A 9,066-nucleotide genomic window follows, 5' to 3' on the forward strand; every position below is an offset into this window, starting at 1 on the left:
AAGATCAATACTGCTTTTCTAATTCATATGAAAGTAAACAGCCAGAAGTTGGCTAACCTGGTGAACTTTAGCTGAAAAGTAAGCGCGTGCACATAAAAGTACACATATAAAATTACATGTTTGCACTCTTGTCTAACGGAGATGACGGATTTGAGTCCACTTTCATGTCTTGTTGATAAATAAGAGGCTACAGGCCGCAGACAGCGTTAGCGTAGCTATCACTGCTAGCAAGCAGCGCTGATAGAAATTTGACACGTTATAAGCTGCCACTAGGAAAAACTTTTTTAATGGCTTTATTTACTTGTTTAGTTTTTTGTAGTGCTGCTAGCGTTAATCTCATTAAAATGATGTTAATGCCATAACCACATTAACGCGGTGAATCTCCATTAGCGAGTTAGCACGGTTAGCAAGTTAGCTCGCGCAGCGTGGGGCTGCACAGCGCGGGGCTGCACAGCGCCGGTTATTTATTTTGTTATTTTGGGGTTTTTTTACGTGCGGTTATTAATAATAAAATAGTTCTTGAATATATAAATAGAATGCAATAATAATTTATATGTATATTTTTTTAAATGGCAGTTTGATGCTGTTTGTAACCAAGACATGGAATTCAGGACTGATTTAGGAGTGTAAGTATGTGAAGACATATGCAAATCTTGCACTTTATTTATGTTTGATGTTGTATTGTGTTGATAATTCAAAGTAAGTTAAAATATATACATTTTAGCGTCGACTGGTTTCGCTTTCAGCCTTTCAGGCTATTTGCTTTGGTGTCTGTGTCATTATCGCAAAATTTATCATTACAGCAAAACGTGCTGCAGTGGGAAGGGAGACAAACATGATACTTTGTTAGGTGTTTATATGACTAACTGAGGACAGGTCTGTCAGTGCTATAACAACAAAACTGTGCCAAATGCAGTCATGAAATTTTACAGGATTGTAGCTGAGATCCAAATGAAGTGCACGTTCAAAGATGGATGCTGTCCAGCCAGTGACTACTGATTATGTGGTGGGGGTTATTCATGAGGCAAAACACCAACATGTTGATCGGCTTCACAGTTCGCGTGATCCTATAATATGACCATCTCTAGTTAAACAATCACGTTAATGTGCAAGAGACTAATATTTTCACTTCTCAGGTTTAAAGAAACCCGGTGTAGCACGAACTATCAGGAAACTATCATGAAAGTGGTGTTGAATGTTTTGGCAGGTGTTTATATGTCTGTTAATCTATGGACCGATTTCAACATGATGGTATAACAAGGGCACAAGATAGTGTCACGAAACCTTCCAGGTGTGTAGCTGAGATCAGAATCACGGGGACTCAAAAGCTTTTCTTTGGGCCACTCTCTTTTATCATTTGCTTATACAGGCATGACTGCCATGTAGATGTGCAGCGTGAGAACTCGTCTGTATATGGCAGTTTTTTTTTTTAAAGTGACCCTTAATGACTTAAAACATCTGGAAAGTCTCTCAAGGTCACGAGATAATTACAGTTTAATTCTGCTGTTGAAATGTGTGGCAATCACAGCTGTAGAGAAATGGGGAAAAAAATGGATGCCACTCTGTAAAGTATACACTGTAAAAGAAAACTGTGAAAAAACAGGAAACATCCTGTTAATTTTCTAAATTTTGTATTTGTAAATGGCAAATGGTAAAAAGTAAATGGTTAAAAAATATGGATAAAAAAAAAAATTCCTTATTTTTAATAACAGTTCATTGTACCATAAATCTTAATTTTTTTATGTAGGTTTTTGTAATGCATTGGTATGTGGGAAGGTTTCATTATGCAAAATTACTTATGTGTAAAGATGACCTGTGCCTTTTTTAAATTATAGTCAAACATGAAAGTCATTTAAATACTAAATAATTTGAAATTACTTTCACAATATAAAAAACAGACTTTTTTGTGGTCATTGTTAAGGAACTTGACGATTCAAATATACATCATTAAACGAATTAGGAGACTAGCTACTGATTTTCTTTTATAACAGAAAAATCATTTCAAATAGCTATATATATGGTTAATGTGCCTTTTTTGAGGGGGGGGGGGGGGGGCTCGTTCCCCTCTCATTCTTTAAGCAACAAAAATGTTAGAAGACGTCAGCAGTAGATGAGCCGATCCTGTCTGCATTGTTGTGTCTGAATCTCAGCCCTGCGTGGAGCACCTGAAGCCTTATCTCATCCTGTGTTGTTACTCCACTGGCTGGAGGGGGAGGTCCAAAATGCTGGCGGTGTGTCACTGGTCAACATGCTGTCAGCACAGCTCAACACATCATTATGGCATTTCCCCAATCCTATTACACAGGGAGTGCATTCATAATGACTGAACGAGAATCAAAATATTTGCCTTAGTGTTAAAGAAGAATGTTTCCACTGAGAGGGAAACATCTGAAATTCATTTGTTCCCCTCCGGTTTTTCTCTCAAATTTGGAGGCCTTTTCTTTTTTCTGCTTTATGAAATCAGAAAAAAATCGAGAAGCAATTAGACGAGAAATAAACAAAAGAGCGCTTCCCCCCCCCCCTCAAAACAGCTTTCTTTTGTTTTTTATTTTAGATAATGATCGGTTGCTTGCAATGTAGTGTTGTAAAAGTCTAAATATGAGAAGACAGCCGGTCATTTGGTGAGTGTAATTCCTGCTCTCGCTTTTCTCTCTGCAAAGCTTTAAACTGGTAAACAGTTTTCATAACTGCCCTCTGATTTCCCCAGGTCGCATAGTGAGGCAACAATCGTGTGCAGGCATGCCTGGCACTTGACGTGCCTTCTCTATTGAAAACATTTTTCAAGTAGCAAGCTCATAGCCACACCCATGTGATAATGTACAGTGCTGCTGTGCCCTATACTTACTCAGCTCGCCGCAGAGCTCTGCCCTGCAGTTATGGCTGAGAATATGGCCTTGCCACTGGCTCTCTGTGTGCGTAGATGTGAAGACTCTATGGACTCTCCCATTGGCTGATGCCTGTGCTTTGTTTGTGTCTGAAGTTTTCCTGGTGACAGCTATTGTATAGAGTACAAATTCCTGCAGTGTTTTCTTTGCTGAATGGGAGACGCTGTCATTCAAAGTTTTTGCCTGGTGTAGCTTTTTCCCCCCTTAAATGTTTTGTTGACTGGGTAAAGAGTGTGTCCAGATTGGTCTATTTTTCTATCTCTCAAAACATTGAAGAGTAACAATAGGGGATACAGTGACGTATATTAGGACAACTAAACACCCAAAAAATCAGCAGGGCCGATTGTGTGAGTGGAACAAAAAGTCTCTGGTGCTCAAAATGCACTCTCTCTATAAATTACTGTGAAACTATTGAAACTGTGCATATTTTATAGAGAATGAATCTTAATTATTATTAACCACTTGTTTTCTAGTAAAATCTAGTAAAGCATTTTCACCTGTGAATATCTATGTATCAATCTATCTCTATTGGTGTCTGACTTGCCCTCAATTCAGGCACTTTGGATTCTTTGTTGAGTAGTCATAGATAATAAATAAATACATAAAAATTCACCTCTGTCTTTGTAGGAGCTCACTGGCTAAAGCCAGGGGCGCCACCAAGGGGGGGCCACGGGGTACTGGACACCCCCCCCCCCCCAAAAAAAAAAAAAAAAAATTGCTGGTGGTTTCCTCCATTGCACCCCTGGAAAAACTGTCCTATGTTGGTAATAATTCTATAAACGTGACCACAAGAGAGAGGAAACCATCCTACAATGAGTTGAAACATTAACTTGTTATTCCTGCTCAAAACAGAATTAATTATGGATTTAAAAATCTTATCTGGTTTTCATATCTGGGATTGACCAATAAGCCTATTTGAATAGAGCTTTCCCAGTGTCTTCCTGCAACAGGAACACCTTAAAAAAATCATTGCACCAATCATTGCTCATCAGCAAAACTAAGCAAATTTAACGGGTTTAATGGAACCTGATTGTGACACAGAGCATTGACAAGGGAGGAAATTCTTTAAAACTTCAAGATAGGCCGGGGTTTTGGCATGAGCTTTGGTGGAGGATGGTGGTGGAGGATGTTGGTGGAGGATGCCACTGGCACCCTCAGTGTGTCCTACTAGTTTGTAGAGCTGCGTATTATCAATAAAACAATAAAAAGTAATAAATAAAAAAGTTTAAAAATGAGAATTTGTATCATTTGGTCTACATTTATTAAAAGTAACAGTGACACACCAGTGCCATCTTGAGGTCAAATGGACAACAGTGTGCAGCATATTATAAAAAATAAAAATATTCTTAGATGCTATGTATGAGGCTTTTTTTGACATTCTGCCAAACCAAATATAAAATCAGAGGAATATCAGGAAGGTGTGTGTTAAAGGTCCCTAAACTCCTGAAGTATTCCTTTAAGGTCAAACAAAAACTCCAAAAGTGTTCCCTGAACTCTGGGTTGAATCAGTCAGACTATCTTAAAAAAAAACCCAAGAAGCTCTGCATGAAACTCATCCTTTAATCCACAGTCCTCTTTAATGATGGTGTCTGGTGTGGTTTGGTGATACATTTCTTTGTGTGTGTGTTTGTCCCAGGCTCAGAGCGAGACACATTCCATCCAGGTGACTTAACAGCTCTTCAGTTGCCGGTCGCATCCATTGTCTCTTCAGAGAGGCAGCACAATACAGGTACAATGCTCGGTATTCTCCCGGGGGACAATGACTACAACGCCCTTCTGGACAGCTTGAGAAGTCATGATGGTGTATTCACTCTGAGAGGAAACAGTAACAGATTTTCTATTGTGAGAAACACAAAACTGGAAGCATTAAAAAGAATCACAAAGCACGACATCGGGGTAAGTCTGGTGTATGTCTCAGTGAAATCGCTGATATGACGTCAGTGATTTCAGATCTAAGATGCATTTCAGGTCATATTGTTTGTCTAAAAACGATGTTTTATATTTGGCAAGACGTCATTTGGTTTCATTTGATAATAAAGAAAGATCGCCTAAGTCTCAGGAGCAGGGGGATGTGAAACAGATCCTGTCTTTGAAGCAGCCGCCACAGGTCATTTGAGGGACTTTGTACAGCTGTCTGTGTTCCCACTGCCTCAGACTGTACAGAGGTGTGCAGGAATTCAACCCACAGGATGCCACTCAGACAAGGGCCTATGTGAAAGAGTGTTAATACCTTAGTTCAGGTGTGTCCCTGTAAACTGAGCAAAGTTCCCATACAGTACACTGTCATTCATGATTACACAGCTATAGTACACAGGCCCCGTAGTGGCCTATTTATACTGCATATCATGTACTGTAATTGTGCTGATGGCCTTCAAATACAATGCAATACAATAACAACATGACATTTTTATTTCCACATTTTATCTGTGCAGTAATTACATGTTTTTCTCAAGAAGCAATAGTCTAAAGCCTCCCCTCATTTCTTTATATTTGGCTTCCGAGGAGACTTTGTTTAAATGAAATTCTTTCTCTCATCTTTAGTCTACTAGTTGTACCTGACTGTTTTCAGAGGAATGTTTGTTAGTTTGCTTGCTTGTTTGGCGACAGAGCTCTGACCTATGAATCACCGGAGAATAAAAAAAGGCTCATAACTCAAAGGAGGACCCAGTCTCGCGTTTACACATAACAGAAAAATGGCAAAGAACCAATTTTAAATGGTGTCTTTAGGAACTTTGTTGCCAGCAGCCTGTTACACCCGCACCTAGGTTGTTCCCATTCCTTTAATTGAATCTATGAAAAATGCCAAAGATAACACAGTTTGACAGGCATGAAATAGTGTTTGTGCACAAAAATGTGATTCACAAAGAGCTATTAGCCAAAATTAGCAGCTATTAGCCAGACCACAACATTAGTGAAGCAGTGTGGGATCCTGTTGACAGCCAACGTCTAAAGAAGAGCTTTGAATGTCCTTCAGGAAGACTGAAGAACTATTCCTAAAAACTACAGAAATAAGCTACAACAAGCTGCCTCAGAGTTCAGACTGTGTTGAAGAATAAAGGTGAATATTGACTCCGAAGCTCATTAGAATCGTATAGTCTTTTATATACCATGTTCCCATTTGTATTTGCAGATTATAGAGCGAAAGAAAGAAAGTTTCGTGTTTAACAAAATTGAGAACTGGAGCCCAAATATTGTAGATGGTTTGCAATCAATCTCTGAAATATCTGAGTATCCAGTGAGTGGCAGTTCTCCGGGTGAAAAAGCCTTGTTTATGCTGGAGAGGAGAGGGAAATGAAAAGACTCCTTAAAATCTGATAGGAAGGCAACAATAACTGAAATAACACCTGCAGAAGAGCATCTCTGAACGCACAGCATGTCAGCCCTTAAAGCAGAACGGCTACAGCAGGCCACGATCTCTCAGAAATCTCTGTTCCCAGCACATTGTTGAATCTGTGCCATGAAGAATTAGTGCAGTTCTGAAGACAAAAGGTGGGACGGGTCCAACCCACCGCCTAATAAAACGGCCGGTGAGTGAATTTAAGTGCACTAAATACTTTAATATGAATATGCCAACATATTGATTTTCAGACGGGAGTCCTTACAGTAGACTGATTTAATTCCAAGATGGACATTTAGCTATGTGTCATCCTCTCCACTCTCCTAATGTGATAAACGGACACACACAGAGATAAAACGCACACTCACATATAGTAACAAACTTGTCGTAATGGACAAGAAAGCTGAAAGAGCATTAGTAATTTCAAGATTTTCACTTTAACTTCCTTTGAATGTGCGCGCACTTTGCCAAGCTGTCGCCAACCAGTTTAAGAAAAGAGAAAAGAGCTAAACTCGGTCTTAAACATTAAACAACACAAGGCTAACCAGCGGTATCGATCACTTTGACGAGAGAGAAAGGCACATCTCCGATTGTTTTTCAACATCACGGCAGATCAATACGGAGGAGTGCTCCAGCAGCGGAGAAGAGTAAATGATGTCTTCTTTGTTTAGAGACTGAGAAATTGACATACTGCTGGACTGGAGGATGCCTGTGTCGATAGATATTGTCATCCCCTTCAGATTTATCATCCACAAGAGCGTGCTGCCATGTACCCTCACTTATATTTCGACATATAAGGCGAAGGTGCCGATATTCTTCAATTTAGATTGCACCATTTTAGGTAAAGGGATTTAGTATCCCGTGTCAGAGCACTCTCTCTGACACTGGATGGTTGGCATTTGGAGATTTAGAGAATTCAGGCCAAATCAGCAGATGAAACTTTTAAAACTGGAGCTGTGTTGCTGTTGAGTGTCTTGTTTTTTTGTTGTTGTTTTAGTCTCTCTGTTTGAGTCTTATGTGATGAATCTTTCCCTGTGAAATCCTTCCTGCATACTCATCAGTTTGCGGTGCATAAATAAACACTTTCAATCCTCGATTCCTTGATTTTGGAGTACACCGGACACTAAAAAATCTCATTTTAACACTGGTGTGTCGCTCGTGTTTCTCATTACTCTCCAGATTACAAGCCTTTAATTTAACGTAATGTCATGTTGGGCAGTTATTCATAGATTTCATACTGACTTGTAGAAAAAAGGCCATAGAAGTGCTTGGAATTGCCCTTACGTGCTCTGAAGCAGGCAGATTGTAACATCTACCCCAGATAGTGGACACTTTTCAGCCTAATCTGAGCTACTTTTGGCACTTAGAGCTCCGTTAGATCACTGACATATGTTTTAGGGGCCAGATGTGCCCCAAACGTCACAACATACCTGACATCTGGTCCATATAAGGATGACTTCGAGGCAGCCAGACTCAGACCCAGAGTCAGCAAAGGTCCACAGAGGCCGATAAGAGAACTGCAGATGTGGATTATTCCTCTCCGAACCTGCTCCTTTTTTCAGTTTATATTAGTTGGCATAAATGACAATCCGTCGGCGCTCAGTGTTCAAACCCAGAGAATGATTTGTTTGAAACAGCTGTAATAACATATGAGAACTTGTTAGTTATATCCAGCAGTACAATGCATTGCTTTAAAAGGCACAGACATCATAAGTGTGCCAATAAAGTTATCAGCGTTCTAACTGCTTAATGCTGGAATACCTTTGGGATCATACAAACAAACACACACACACACACAAACATAGTAACCATAGTATATCCTTTAGTGTGTTTAGCAGGTTTTGAAGCCACTTCAGCTGTAGCCGTGATGAGTGTCAGCCAGCATCCTCAGGTTACAGAGGTCAAGCCGGGACTCTTGGGTGTTTTTTCAGTGTAGCGGTACACCTCATGAATATCACTGGGAGGAAGGGAAGAAGCGATGTGGACTTTTTATCTGTCTGTGTCACTCCTGAAAATATCATCTGCATCCTGGGGCTTTCTTGGCAAGATTCAAGAACAAATGAGTAGACGTCTCGGGGAGATGAATGCCTAATCCTAAACCTGCACCAACATGTACAACAACAAAAAGAAATAAAAAAGAAGAGCTGCTATACGTGACTTTTTTATATTTCCAAGTTTGTTTGTTTTTTCTAGCATTTGTCTGTAGGAGAAAGTAAATAAAGGGACAGACTGGTGGTGGTCTCAATTATCTCATGTTTACCGGTATGGTCTCACATATACACACACACACCCACTCACAAGGAGAAAAGAAACAGAGAAATTGATGACACCTGTTTGTTACAGTTAGCCAGGGGTGACAAGGTTAAATGTGTGTGTGTGTGTCATGGCTGGCACGACTGGTGTGTGTGGTCCGGCAGCCCAACTATAGCAGGCAGCAGGTGGCCGCTAGTTGGCCATACAGAGCTGCTCAAAGCGACCGGTTACCTGGAGCTCAGTGCGTGGTTTTCCTGTATGCGGAGAGTTCAGCAGTGGATGTGGTGACTTAAAGGGGAAATGAAAGGAAATTGCTTTCAAAAAACTAATATCCCCTCTTCATCATTTCCCAGACGTTTTCTCCTCTCCCGGTGCATTAAATACAATTAAACTAACTACCATATTTCTCTAAAATTGCTTTCAAAATAACGCGATATGAGCGTTTTCTCCTCTCTGTCACTTCGGAGAGAAGAGGGGACGCGCCGTGCCCGCGTAATTATTTTTCGCTGTATTTTCAGCGTGGCACGAGCTGAGGATTGGAAGGGGGCGTACGCTTGATAAACAGGGCGTGGATTTGGCAGTCACACGGAA

The 9,066-nt window shown here is 40.2% G+C and overlaps 1 long non-coding RNA gene across 1 annotated transcript; it reads right to left on the reverse strand.

Annotated features, from left to right (window-relative positions):
• Positions 1-4,645: 4,645 nt before the first annotated feature.
• On the reverse strand, positions 4,646-9,005 carry LOC113028606 (uncharacterized). Its single transcript, XR_003273247.1, has 3 exons — positions 8,707-9,005; positions 7,653-7,859; positions 4,646-4,697 (listed from the first exon to the last, which is right to left on the reverse strand). It is a non-coding gene; the product is annotated as an uncharacterized LOC113028606 (long non-coding RNA).
• Between the last annotated feature and the right edge of the window lie 61 nt (positions 9,006-9,066).

This window comes from Astatotilapia calliptera, chromosome 8, assembly GCF_900246225.1.
Source record: "Astatotilapia calliptera chromosome 8, fAstCal1.2, whole genome shotgun sequence".
NCBI lineage: Eukaryota > Metazoa > Chordata > Actinopteri > Cichliformes > Cichlidae > Astatotilapia > Astatotilapia calliptera.